This window comes from Amblyomma americanum, chromosome 2 (genome assembly GCF_052857255.1).
Source record: "Amblyomma americanum isolate KBUSLIRL-KWMA chromosome 2, ASM5285725v1, whole genome shotgun sequence".
NCBI classification, from domain to species: Eukaryota; Metazoa; Arthropoda; class Arachnida; order Ixodida; family Ixodidae; genus Amblyomma; species Amblyomma americanum.
In genome coordinates, this window is record NC_135498.1 from 14537906 (window position 1) to 14552953 (window position 15048).

The 15048-nt window shown below is 49.8% G+C and overlaps 1 long non-coding RNA gene across 1 annotated transcript; it reads left to right on the forward strand.

The window, feature by feature from the left end:
• Nucleotides 1-250: 250 nt before the first annotated feature.
• On the forward strand, nt 251-5082 carry LOC144119550 (uncharacterized). Its single transcript, XR_013312392.1, has 4 exons — nt 251-264; nt 545-689; nt 1366-1452; nt 2080-5082. It is a non-coding gene; the product is annotated as an uncharacterized LOC144119550 (long non-coding RNA).
• The last annotated feature ends 9966 nt before the right edge of the window (nt 5083-15048 follow it).

Consider the following 15048-nt stretch of genomic DNA (forward strand, 5'->3'; position numbering starts at 1 on the left):
GCTTTCAGAGTGGGCGCGCGAATTCCATGTTTGCATCATTTTGTTTATATCTCCCGTTATATCTGCAGGTGCGCTGGCTTTATCGCACTACACCTATTTGGACTGTGTTATTTCGTGCACCGTGGCATGGCAGCTGCACCATCGGCAGTACACGCCACGACCCCGGGTACGGAGCAGCCCCAAGCGCTTGCAAACACCAACGGTACTGGGGCTATGGAGGGGACCGCAAGGACAGACAAGGGTTTACCCGATGGTCGAGACTCTGTGACAAGTGTTGAAAGTGGAGTGCAAAGTCCAGTAGGACAGGAAAACCACCGCTCAGGAGAACACACCTTGCGAGGCAAACAAATGTCCATCGAAAACGAGCGAACAACAACAGCAGCAGCAGACAATGTGCATTGACTAGGCGCAACATTCCAATCGTCGGCAGTGCAACGCGGCAAGCTAGCTTCGTTGTCTCCTTCCCACCGCCTGGACACCGACGGTATACGCTGCTCCTTTCCGTCGACACGAGGGCCCCCAGTCTGCGCGTCTGGTGCGTTAGCGCAGTGACCTGCTGCTCCCAGACCGTCGTTGCCGCTGCGAGGGCTCCAGTGTGCCAGCTCGGAGCTTCTGCTGACGTGGCGTATGGAGCTGCCGCCATCAACGACGCCAGGCTGCGCGTCGAGGACTTGATGTGTCTGCCTCGAGTGAGCAAACAGCTTTTGGACTTTGCTTTTCTGCGTTAGGCCGAACTGGTTAGCTGTATCTTACCGGAACTCACCTACGGGGCAGAAACGCGGAGGCTAACGAAAGGGGGTTCGGCTTAAGTTAAGGACAATGCAGTGAGCTATGGAAACAGAAATGATAGGTGTAACGTTAAGAGACCGCAAATGGGCATAGTGGGTGAGGGAAAAAACTCGGGTTAATTATATCCTAGTCGAAATCAAGAGGAAGAAACGTGCTTGGGCAGGGCATGTGATACGAAGGCAACACCACCGCTGGTCCTTAAGGGTAGCGATTCCAAGAGAAGGCAAGCGTATAGCAGGGGGCGGCAGAAAGTTAGGTGGGCGGATGAGATTAAGATTGCCAGCTGCGCCCACCGTATGCGCGCAAAAAACAGGGTTAATTGGAGACACATGGGAGAGGCCCTTGCACTGCAGTGGGCGTAGCGAGGCTGATGATAATGATGATTAGCTATTGATAGGACTCATCCTCTGTTCTGTTTGCCATGAATGTTTCATGAATTCTGCCTTGTGTAAAATGTTTTCAACCGCCTTTGTGACACTTTTACGCCTTTCATATTTTCATTAGTTTTCACTCTGTTGTTCAATTTTGTTAGTCTTGCTTGCTTTATTGTTTTTTTTTTATTTTCTTTCTTTGCAGACTGCTGCCGCGCCTTCGTCTCCTTGAGGCTGTCTCCCCCTTGAAGCTGGCTCTTCAGGATCGAAACCTCAACTTTCGCGTCCTTGAGTGCGTTTTTTCACACATTATCTCTCACTTTTGTTTTGCTCATCTAAATGTTACTTTTGACCTATTGCTTTATTTCATTGTCTGATATTTATTTTATTGCGGAGTAGGCCTGCTGCAGGGGACTTTTACTTCCATGTCTTAGAATTTACATTTTACAGCGATAGGGTGTAGGTGTCGTTCTGTGAGGTCGTATCATCGTCGTACGCGCATGCCCCTACAGCCCTGTAATGTGAGCCTTAACAGCGACCGCACTAAACCGAAAGGTCAAGCTAAGGTGCAACATGTGCTGTACTTATGTATCTTAACACCCACCCTAGGCCAGAGGCCCATCACCACCACTCCTCCACACGCACTCACGTGCACACACATTCCGTCACACATGCGCACGCATTCCGTCGTACCCCTACCCTTAGCATCACGTTAAATGCCCAGTCACTTGTCGACCACGCACGCCTGCTAAAGAATAAATTCGGCTTTCCGCAAGGATAAATGCCCAGAGATTCTTCTTTAGTGTTTTTCGGCTAAATAAATATTCTGGGCCTAGCAGCGTTGGTTGGATGCTGTCAGAGTGGGTGCGCCAATTCCATGTTTGTGCCATTTTGTTTATATCGCCCGTTGTGTCTGCAGGTGCGCTGGCTTTACCGCACTACACCCATTTGGACGTATTTCGTGCACGACGGCATGGCATCTGCACCATCGGCAGCACACACCACGACCCCGGATACGGAGCAGCCCCAAGCCATGGAGCTTGCAAACACGAAGAATGCTGGAGCTATGTGGAGGGGACCTCAAGAACACAAAAGGGTTTATCCGATGGTCGAGACTCCGTGACAAGTGTTGAAGGTGGAGCATAAAGTCCGGTAGGACAGGAAAGCCACCGGCCAAGTGGACACACCCTGCTAGGCAAACAAATCTCCAGCGAGAACGAGCGAACAGCAGCAGCGGAGAATTGCGACACCGAGATCGAATGCCACGCTCCCCTGGACGACACCGGCTTCCGCTACAAACAAATTATAATAGAAGAGCCTCGCTAGTAGGTGAGATGTTGTGCAGCTGTCGAAGGGGTAACACAAAATCGAATTCCGACTGACGAGCCACGGCTTTAGAGCGGGATATTTCGAGCCCAGCGACTACATACTATCCCTGGTGAAGTAATGACGTACAACGGCGACACGCTCGTCGCGGTAAAATTTATCTCAAACATAATAATAGTCCGGACCGGGTGGAGCAAAGGCGGAAGCACTAAAAAAGGAGAGGAAGCTGTGCCTCGGAGACAAATCGCTTTCAATGCCTGTAGCTTGACGGCCTAGGAGTGGTACACGTAGTCATTACCAGCACCCCGCAAGACAATTTATTGAACCGCGTCCAAATAGCAACGCCGGGAGTGCGCGCGGTCTACGCAAGAATGCTCGGGAAATCGGAGTCGGCACTCATCGCATTCGACGGACCGAGGCAGCGGTGGAGTACTGTACAGAGTGTACCGTTACCAGCCAACAAAGCAGGTGTGCTTCAGGTGCCTCTGCAGGGACACCGGCAAGACGTCTGCCTGGAACTACAGCCCATTCCACAGTACCCGGCGCACAAACGTTGGAAGGTCTAGAATCTCGAAGGCTGCGATCCCAGGTGCGAATGGTGCGGTGAAGCTCACTGCACAGGCGAAATAGGATGCAACAGACGTCTCAATAGGGTCAGCAATATCAACAAGGCAAGAAAAGAAGACACCAAAGCAACTATAACAAGACAGCTATTACCACGGGAGGCCGCTGTGGATAAACAGCGAAGAAGCCGAAACAAGAGGAAAGAAGACATTTCAGTGATCCAAGTCTCGGGAACAGGGACAACAGCATGTACATGCCGAACGACGCTCTTCAAGGAAGCCAACTTTCCGGGTCTACCACGTGCGAGCTATACGCCGGGCACGGTGGGGGAACGCCTGGAGCCAAGGGAACACTCCCGACACTTCCGCGACCAAAAAGAAGCCCAAGAAGGTGAGTCGGTCTAGGAGCGAGTCTCCCGTCTGTCGCACTGCTCTAGACTATTCCATACAGGCTAGATTCTAAGCCCTAGAAAAGACGAACAGGTTAACTCGGGAGAACGAACGACTCTAGTTTATAGAAACGAAACAAAGGGAAGCAAACAATAGCTTCGATCAAACTCAGGAGAAGCTCGAAAGCACGATATTGTTGGACGGGTTTGTTTTGCATGATGGAAGTGAAACAGTGCAACGGCACGCGGCCTAGAAAGAGATGAAATGGACACATTACAGCGCTGAAAGAAGCACACAGGGTAGAATATCCCACAGGAAGACCAAAAACGCAGATGCAAGTAGCCATACCACCACAGGTTACGGAAGGTAGAGGTACTCAGCAACCGCTACATCAAGATACAGGAGCTGCAGAACACGGTGATGACGGCTCTACAACTGATCATGAGGAGGTTGAACATGGCAGGTCTGAGAACGGAAGAACTGTTCAGAAAAGAGAAGACAGACCCGAACCGGCCACCCTTAGTTGAATTGCGAAGATCTTAACCACGCAGAACTTGGCACAGGAGAATACAATCTCAGCATGGATAATACAAATGAACTTACAATGTGGCAATAGAATTGCAGGGGATTTAGGGTGATGACCGATTTTAATATACACGTACTGCAGCATAAACACCCATTCATGATAACAGCGCTGCAGGAAACACTTCGCCGAAGACGACACTGTAGCAGGCGACAGATTTCAAAAAGGGGCCATCGTATGTCAGAAGGGGGTCACTATACGCACAAGCATATACGGCGGAAGAAGACATAGAACGCGTTTTAATGAACGTGGTACCTAAGAAACGCGGGTAGAATAGCGTATTCGTACTTATTCACCACCGCGGAAAAAGGCAATTTAGCGAAATCATTAGAGCGGTTGTCGGCCTGGCAAAAGACAACTGCCTCGTGATTGTACGAGACTTCAGTGCTCCGCACAAGGAGCGAGGTTACAAGCTCGGTACGAAGAAAGAAAAAACGATCTTAGACGGAGCAGACAGACAAGGGCTGGAGATCATCACCGATATCAGATACCCCCTTAAAGGGGGGAAACAGCGCGTCAAGACACACTAGCCCTAATTCGATCTTCATAAGAAATATCGCAAAATACGAGTGGTACGACACTGTGGAAAACCTCCGAAGAGACCATTACGCGATTCGCACGCAAATAACGCCCACAAGGTTTAGCAGAATGCAGAGAAAGGCGACAGTCAGATTCAGAAAATTTTCCGAAAAGTGAACCAAACGTAGACGGGAGATCCACGGGGACAACACAAAAAAAGTAACCAGAGGTAAGGACGAGTTTCCACTGGTGAAGAAGTGTTTTCTACATCTATGGGAGGCTCGTAGAGGAAAACCAAAAGATGGATGGCCAAAACCAAAAGATGACCAAAAGATGGAAGAAGCAAAAACACTACAGGAAGCCGAGAATCGGAATAGCTCAAATCAACAAGGAGATAGACCGCGCCGCAAACTTGAGGATAATTCGAACCAAATTTGCGATGGACTAAATGGGAACCTGGGAAGCGCCAAAACATGCGCGCTGTTCAAGCCCCTCATAGACTTGAGGAAACGAAGAGGGAAACAGCAAGACGTTAGAGCGTGTAACACACAACTGAACGAACGTCCAGATTACAGCATTTCGTCCAAGTACGTTGGGAACGCGCAGGTGCCGTCCTGCGCCTTGCGTCCTGCACCCAGGGTCAAGGAACTCTAAGCTGGATGAACCGATAACTGGAGGTATACATGGCTGTCAAGTCGTTCGCGAGGAATGCAGCACTGAGCAAAGATCAAGTGACAAATTCCATGATCAGAAACCTCAGTGACGACCAGATAGAGAGCGTGACTAGACTAATAAACGAGTACTTGGAAAAGGGCACGTTCCCATCGTAGTAGAAATATGCCGAGATTGTGGTGCTAGCTACACCAGGGAAGACGCCGAGCTTAGAAAATCTCAGGCCCATCTCATAACCTCGTGTCTCGGAAAGCTACGAGAAAGTGATCAGTACTCGGCTGAGCAAATACACTGATGACAACGGTCTGTTTCCGGACACTGTGTTCTGGTTCAGAACGCTGCTCTCCATGCAAGACGTTATGCTCCAATTAAGGGACACTGTACTAAGGAAAATAACGAACTCAAAAAGGCGCAATCTTCATCGTGGAACTGAAAGGGGCATTTTACAACATCGGCCAAAGCGCTATTCTCGCCAACGAACCGCGGGGACAGGGTCGTTTCCCTCCTCGTGTCCTCGTCCTGTGGGCTCTGTTCTATCCTGCCATGCGATGCCAACATGCCCAAACTGCCACGTTAGATATGCAGGACGCGCAGCAGGGATACGAAAAAGAGAAAAGGGTGAATGAGCGGGAGTCGTTGCGAATCACTTCGGCTCTGATCATACCGAGGATTATGTACGCGCTTCCTTACTACATAACACCCAACAAAGGGGAAACGAATATGGAAACATGCGTCAGAGAGGCGCATAAGCAAGCCTTAGGAGTGATCAACTGGGCCTCGACCGAGAAGCTGATGCACATGGAGGCGTACGGCACGTATGAGGATCACAGCGAGACCATGCACGCTCAGATTTAAGCTGGAAAGACTGAAAAGAACGACCGCTGGTAGAGCACCACTGGTAGAGCTGGAGCACCAGGCGGAAGACTGGGTCGAAGACAAGATAGACATTGACAGCAAAACGAGGAGCATTTTCGAGGCAAAACCAGTGCACAGAAACAGACCCGAAGAAAACCACGAGGGAAGAAGTGTGGCAAGATCGTCGGAGTTCCTCAAGAAACAGCTGGTTTTGTATGTGGACGCGTTCGTGTACAGAACGGAGGAAGACTTGAAGGTGGTAGGACGTCACAAGAAAGACAATCACCCGTGCGTCAGAATCGAGACCACACAGGCAGCGGAAGAAGTGGCCATAGCCCTGGCTCTGATGGAGGCCAACCGTCGGGTACTGAGCTGCTGTGTATCGACGGATTCTCAGGCTGCGACGAGGGCCTAGAGAGACAGAAGGATCGGCTGCAAAGCTGCGAGGATCCTCTCCAAACAAAAAACACACAAAACTAACACAAACATTCAACACACCATTTAGGTCCTCGACACTTTGGAGTTGAGGAAAATGTCACATTATAGACACCCTTTGTTCGAGGGTTTACGAACCGAAGGGAGAGTTTGCCGGTCAAACCATTCAGTATGCTACTACCTTACGGGGAGGCAATGAAGACGTTGTTGAGAGCGCGTAAAAAGAACTCTTCGCTGGCAGAAAACCTCTGAAGAGAACAGGCCACTTCACTCACACAATTGCAAATAGATACATGAAAGAGTGGACGCGATGACCGCGCATTCTTGGGCTGCGAAAAGAGCCCTTTATTACCCAATATTAATAGCCCTAGTCTAGAGCAGTGGGAGGCCCTCCTGACCGACTCCGACCCAGGCAGACAGCTCATGCTGGTGACGAAAGCCAAGGTGGAGGCCAACGGGATCCTGGGCTAAGTAAAACCGACCACCTCCCGCTCCCGCCCCCGCCCCCCCCCCCCCCTCTCTCCCCCAAACTCTATGCCCCTAATTCTTTTTTACTGACACGTTTTTTTTACTACTACCACTACTACATCCCCTTCGCTACGGCGCTCAGCATGTTCGTCAAAAAATGTACTCCATCTTCTCCTCACGATACCTGATTCTGGAACAAAAAAAGTGTCATGTGCCTTCTAGCGCGGTCTCTCTCCTAGCAACTCCCAATAAATGATTTGCACCGCAGCCTCGTATGAGCTTTTTGTCCCCATTGTGTGCTCGCCGGCGCCAGCCGGCTTGAGCGCATTGTGGTTGACGCAACCGTCGCGCTTCTCAGTCCTTCCTGGCGCTGCATCCACAAAGGTAAGATGCTCTCTCATCTTCGTAGCAAATCTATTCCACAACTCCGACATCCAGAAGATGTATGTCCAAAAAGAGCGTCTTTCCAAAGGCCAGCGACTTTCTATTTCGTAGTGTTTTGCCCAGAAGAGAAATGTTTGATTATTCTTCCGGAGACGAAAGAAGTGGACATGGAAGAGCCCCAAAGGTGAGACTAAAAATGAAGTGCACCATGCTATGCGCTCACCCTGGTATCGTGCAGGATGCGGAGGTCGTCGGAAAGGTGTGTTGTAGCGACCACAGAATCGTAAGGTCTCGAATTGGCTTAGACGTGAAGAGGGAACGGAAGAAATTAGTGAAGCGGAAGCCCATTAAAAAACACATTGGGGTGCTAGCTGGTGCATGTCAACAGAAAAAAAAAACGCGCCAAATCACACAACACAAAGCAAAAAAGACTGGACAGACGCAGACTGGACAGGGTCCTCCTTACCCTCTTAATATTCCTACCTATATTCACTTGCTCACGCTGTCAATAATCAGTTGCAAGTTGCGCTTGTCCAGTCTTTCTTGCTGTGTGCTGTCTGATTTGACGCCAGTTTTATCTGTTGAAATGTCCATTAATGTTAGCGGTAAGAGGGAAAGTAGAATTAAGGATATCGCTGCAGAACAGGTGCTCGGCTCTAAATGAGGAAGGTGATCTTAATGTACAATGGACGATAATCTCGCACCTATCATTACGAAGTGCGCGTTAGAAGTAAGCGGTAGAATGGCTCGACGGGACACTGGCAAGATCTCGGGAAACGAAAAATCTGATTAGGAAACTTAGAGCATGAAAGCGTCTAACCCGACGGACAGAATAGAACTGGCAGAGCTATCGAAGTTAATAAGCGCAAGGTAGCCGACATAAGAAAATATAGTATAGATCGAGCGAAACTCGATTAATTCATTTAAGTGTTCCACTTAAATTCAGGACAAAGTATAGCGTGCTACGGAAAGGAACAGGAAGAGGGCACGGTGGGTCAGGGGTTAAGCACGGCCTGATGACATCTATAGTCTAAATCGAAAGGAATGAATTGGCTTGGGCAGGGGATGTAACGCGAAGCCTAGATAACCGATGGTCGTTAAGGGCAATGGACTGGATACCAAGAGAAGGCAAGCGTAGCAGAACGCGGCTTTGAGTTAGGTGGGCGAATGAGTAGTTTGCGTAAATAAGGTGGCCGACGTTGCCAAATAACAGGGTTAATTACAGAGGTATGGCTTTGGTTTATGGGGGTTTAGCGCCCCAAAGGGACTGAAGCTATGAGGGACGCCGTAGTAAAGGGCTCTTAAAATTTCAACCACCCGGGGTTCTTTAACGTGCACCTACATCGCACATCTCAGCCAGTTCTTCCTGAAGATTAAGCGTCGCTGACCGGTAAAATGCTTCGTCTGCTGCTGCTGCAAAACAAGCTGCCCAAGCAGAGGCTCAGCAACTTCGCCGAGGGGAACCTGCCGTTCGCGCTGCCGAAGCTTAAGATCTTCTCCGCCTCCGGGAGGACCCATGAGTTAGCGGTGACGCAGTCGAGACAGAGAAGAAACCTTTATTTGACCGGATAGTTATACAGGGTCGGGTTACATTGCCCTACAGGATGGCCAGAAGGTTAGGCCTACTATACCTCGTAGGCACGCTTGAGGATATCTTGTATGTTCGGGTCCCACCTCCGCAGCAGGGTCTCCCATTCCCAGTTGTCTGGAAGCAGGATGTGCCCTAATTCTGGAGGTGGGGGGGGGGGGGGGGGTCTCACTCTGCCGTTCGCGCCGCCGAAGCAGACAGAGCCGCGATCAAATTTCAGATTAGAGAGTATCGTAATCGTCCTTAGATTTTTTTAATATATTTCGCTGACCGATCTGCCAAAGCTGAAGTGCTGTCCATAAAATCTCCCATTTTGAATAGAAATTCCAGTGATATTTGCTCTCTACTGATGTTGAAACCTGTACATGTATTTTGAGTTACTGCCCTGTTTTTAAGCCAGCAATCAGCCAATCTTTCATACTAAAGCCTACCGCAGATGCATTCGCCTTGCCTGCGTTCTCTGTAAGACCACTGGCTACACTTCTGTAGCCAGTGTAGGTGAAAAAAAAAGCCCCTTATTAATGGTGCCTGCGTCGACATCTGGATAGATACTGCCCCATTCCAGCAATATATGCTCGACTGCTTGTTTTTTTTTTTTTAGATTTGCCACCGACTGCACGTGCCATCATCATGGTTAGATATACAGATATATTTGTGTAGCCTCGCGCTCGAGATGCCCTGTTCTCGCTTCAAAGACAGCGCCTATATCGTTAGGATGCCCTACATTGCGCTGTCTCGATGCCGCGTTCCTTTACACAGTGGCGACCGCAACTGGTCGATCATTTTGGGGAGCAAGGATTGCGAGGACCCCTACAATTGCGAGAAAGCTGTAATAAACTTCAGTGTCTGGAAGCTGTAATTGACGCTCTCATGTGTCAAAGACGCGAAAACGCCTATTTCTACAAATATTTTGATGTGGCTAAATGAGCCCATGCCCCAAAGTCATCTCACCTCCTGAAAAGCCACCTTAACGCCCACACCTTTCTTACTCCAGCACGTCTTGCAACCCCGGAACGTAATCGCCGGTTTGCCGCTTATGTGACAGCTTATGTGACAACGTCCGTATTTTTGCCGATGGCTGTGTCATCTATCTCACAATCAATAACGCTTCTGATCAGTTCGCCCTCCAGAATGACTTAATCAGCATACAGGACTGGTGTAAACAATGGCTCATGGAATTAAGCCCCAATAAATGTAAACTCGTGTCATTTAACCGAAAACGTAATCCTCTCCTCTTCTCGTATAAAATCTCGCACGTCACGGTAGAATTAACTCAGACTTATAAATACCTCGGCGTAACATTGTCCAATGATCTAACCTGGAACGCGCATGTGACAAAACTCATATCATCCGCTAACAGAAGCCTTGGATTCTTAAAACGACATCTACGCCATGCGCCACAAAACATAAAATTACTTGCCTACAAATCACTTGCCCGTTCTAAATTAGAATACGCCTCTGCTATTTGGAGTCCTAACCAAAATTATCTAACAAATTTCCTAGAATCAGTACATATTAAGTCGAGCCACAAGATTCATATAATCGTGCTATTCATATAATGTTAGAATATCGTCATTAAAAGCAGAGGCAGGCTTAACATCTCTAGCTTGTAGACGTCGTATCACTAGTATGTGCTTGTTTCATAAATTTTATTACAGCTCACTTCTTCATCCGCCCTACATCAATCCGCCGGCACGCATTTCCCCCCGCATTGGTCATCCCCTTCAAGTTGCCCAGTCTCGTACCCCAGTCAAAAAGCGCACTACTACATTTGCATCGTCATTCTTTCCACGTTCAGCCACGGACTGGAACAGCCTTCCACACGGCATCGCCGCAATCACCTGTCCAACAGCATTTGTGAATTGTTTAGAGACTATATTTAACAGCGAATAATTTATGTACCTTACGTGTTTTCTTTGTTTATTAAATATGTTTTATACATGTAACCCACCCCTTATGTAACACCCCCAATCCCTGGGGCCTTTAAGGTAATAAAGTGAAGTGAAGCTCAAAAGCCGACTACGTACGCTCATATCTTATTCTCCTGCCCCGGCACAATTGCCCCCTGCCTCTCGACACCTGAACAGTCCGCAGCAGTGGGAGGCTGCTTTGTCCAGCACCTGTAGCCGCCGGATCTCCAACTTTCGCTGATGACCTGGACAGAGGACATCGCGACAAGGCACAGTCTGGACGCCACAACCGGCAGCCTGAAGGCCGCCCGCAATGCTGGTGCGTAATTTTCCTTATTTTAGGCCTTCATGTCAATAAAAGTTTTTCACCACCTGAAAAAAAAAAAACGCTGCATCGAGGCTACAAAGCTAACGGCCTCGATGCGCGCACGCTCCCCCACGCCGCCGCGCAAGGGACACGTTCGAAGCACCCTAACCGGCGCTAAAAAAAAAAATGGATAATTGGTTTTTGGGGAAAGGAAATGGCGCAGTATCTGTCTCACATATCGGCGGACACCTGAACCGCGCCGTAAGAAAGTGAAAGAAGAAATGAAGAAAGAGGTATCGAAACCCGGCCGCGACGCCCGCGTTTAGGGTGCCTCGATGCGCGCGCCCTCTCCGCCGCTCGATGCGCGCGCCCTCTCCGCCGCTCCGTGCGGCGGAGAGGGCGCGCGCATCGAGGCACCCTACCCGCGTTTCGATATCAGCGCCAAAAAAGGCGCCCGTGCTGTGCGATGTCAGTGCACGTTGAAGATCCCCAGGTGGTCGAAATTATTTCGGAGCCGTGGCACCTATTTTTCTCTTTCTTCTTTCACTCCCACCTTCCTCTCTTCTCTTACGGCGCGGTTCGGCTGTCCACCAAGATGTGAGACAATTACTGCGCCATTTCTGTTCCTCAAAAACCGATTTAACACAGGGCAGCCCGCGCCAAAGCCCTACACAGACCCTACGGCAACAGTTCGGAGGTAGCCTACGTGAACGCGGCAGCGTACTCGTCGGGCTCCCGCATGGTTCTCGCCGTCGCTAATAATCAGGCCCGATTAATTGCATCAGGATCCGTCACCACAGACTCATCGGAAATTGCAGAGAAATTGCACTCGCTGTCATCTCCACCTCTGTCGCTCTCATGATTCTCCACCTCTGCCACCAAAATTAAATAAAATGATTGGTTTTGAGGGGAAAGGAAATGGCGCAGTATCTCTCATATATCGTTGGACACCTGAACCGCGCCGTAAGGGAAGGGTAAAGGAGGGAGTGAAAGGAGAAAGGAGAGGTGCCGTAGTGGAGGGCTCCGGAATAATTTCGACCACTTGGGGATCTTTAACGTGCACTGACATCGCACAGCACACGGGCGCCTTACCGTTTAATTTTTCTCCATAAAAACGCAGCCGCCGCGGTCGGGTTCGAACCCGGGAACTCCGGATCAGTAGTCGAGCGCCCTAACCACTGAGCCACCGTGGCGGGGTCCACCAAAATTCTCTGCGACTCAAAATCCGCCCTAACCAATTTCGCCAAAGGCCCGATATCCCGCACCGTGGCTCGGCTTCTACGCTTCTGGCACCCAAACCATCCCGTAACCCTTATCTGGACCCCCGCACACGCAGGCCGCCCGGGCAACGAGGAGGTCCACTCCTTCGCCCGAGGTCTCACTTGTTGGACCTTCTCCTCCATCCCAGGAGTGCCTGCTTTTACGTTCAGATATTCTTACCTACTGCCGAGATACCCGGCGCGTTTACACACCGCCGGCTCCCCCCTTATCTCCACCTACGGAAACAAGAGGAGGACGCCCTTGAGGTCATCCTTCGCAAAATTGTTAAACGTGCCCTTGACCTCCCCATCACTACTTCAAACAGCCGGCTTATGGCTCTTGGGGTGGTGAACACTTTCCGGGAGCTCCGGGAGGCGCACCTTACAAACCAGTACACGCGCCTGTCGCTAACGGAGTCGGGTCGCCGCCTTCTTGCTCGACTCCATATCCAACACACCCCTCCAATGGAAGACAGGTTTCGCATCCCGGAACTGTGGAGACGTGCGGCCTCTTCCAGCAAACATGTCACACGAAGACCATAATGGTCGGCGCCTGGCACGAGCGGAAGCGCTAGCCCGATATTATGGCAACAAAACAGGTGTCTACTACGTGGACGCCTCCGGCCCTCACCACGGGGGATGGTACACGGCCGCGGTAGTTCACAACAGCAACACAGTTAACGGCCTAACTTTCAGAGCCCGCAGTGCAACACAAGCAGAAGAGGTCGCGATTGCTCTCGCGGCCTCACATTCCAATTCAAAATACATAATCACCGACTCGCGAGGGGCCTGTCGGAACGTCGAACAAGGCTGCACTCCCTTCCTAGCCTATCGAATATACCAAAATTGCATACGGGATACGGACCCCGCACACCGTTACCTCATATGGGCCCCTGCTCATCAGGGGTTGGCAGGAAACGAGGCAGCAGACGCAGCCGCCCGCGCGCTCTCTCACCGGGCTGTTTTCTCCTCCCCATCCGATCAGGAACCCGATTTTAATCCGGTCTATACATTCAAAGATATTACAACATATTATCAAAATTGTCATCGCCTTTACCCTAGTCCATGTAAAGGCCTGAAGAAGGCGAATGAGCGGCTCCTTCTCCGCCTTCTCACCAATACATTGCTGTGCCCGGCAGCACTAAAACATTTTGACCCCTCCTTTAGTGGCAGCTGCCCACACTGTAGTGCAGTGTCCTCTGACACCTATCACATGGTTTGGGCCTGCCCCTCCAACCCCGCTATTCCCCCCATCCCCAACCCAACCCGGGAGGGCTGGGAGGCGACCCTGCTCGGATGCCACGACTTACAGGCCCAACAAGCCTTAGTCGGGCGCGCCCGGGCGGCGGCAACCGCCACTGGGGTCCCATACTAGGGACCTCCACCTAGTGCTTGTACGGATCGGTCCCTTACGGGCTGATCCAAACATACCTCCTATTCATCCGTAATAAATGTTTTCACCACCACCACCACCCCCCATAACCTTAACCCAGGCCTTCCACTGGCGCCGACTCCAGACCCAGTTATATTTCGTTTTTTTTTTTTACCTATAATTACTTTTGAATTTCACTGGTTCTTCACCTTTTTTTTTGTCCCACCTTCTTCTTATTTATCTTGATTCACTTTCCTCTTTCCCCATTTTTTGTATATCCCTTCTACTATCTGAGGCCCATTTATCTCCCGTTTTTTTTCTCTCGTTTTCTTTTCTCCTCTTCCTTCCTGCAGATCCTCCTCCTGGTCCTCCTCCTCCTCACCTTTGAGAACACCTGAAGCTCTTGGGCACACTGGACCTAACCGTTCTTTTTCTCGTTCTTAATTATCAATACTTTTGGGGCCTCTCTGCCTAAAGCTCTGCCCTACGAACCACCTTTGTTGTTGTTTGCGTCATAAAAGAGCGCATACCCACAAGGGGGACTGGCCATAACCGGGCGGTGACTACCTGTATTGCAAATTGCATGCGGCAAACATGGGATGATCTAAAGAATTTGGGCAACTCAGCTTTCATGACAGAGGTGATTGAGGATGGTAAGGGGGTCATTTGTGCTTTTTTTTTTCTTCTTCCCTAATAGATTTTTCTTATATTTTCTCTTGGGCGTTGGCCGCTTTTCTTTTATTTTCAATTGGTTTTGCCTGCGATAACTTCTGGTTTGGTGCAGACTTCCTCTCGTATTTATTCTTTTATTTTTTTTATGCATTTATTGATAGTTTTACAATAAAGGGAGGATATCGGGATGCTCGGAAGTCTGAGCAGCAACTAAATGCCAATCTAACTTCCAGTGTTCATACGACATGCCTCTCACCACACCAAACGAGCTCGATATTTGATGGGTCCATTTCTCAGGTAGTCCAACAGACAGTCAAATTACTCGTTAACACAAAGCATTGTCTATGATGACAGAGGAGCCAAGCCTAATTTGCTCAGTCATGCATTGTATACCTAAAGAACCAGATCCTTGTGCAAGTGCATGGGAAGTATATTCTGCACTCATTTTCTCAAAATCTGGGACTACACCCCCCCCCCCCCCCCCCCCCCCCCAATGATAAAAAATTTGAAAAATGCCATTTGAGAAACACTGCTGCATTGAATGTCTTCAGCTGAGCAGTCCCCTCAGGAAGTGAATGGCTACAC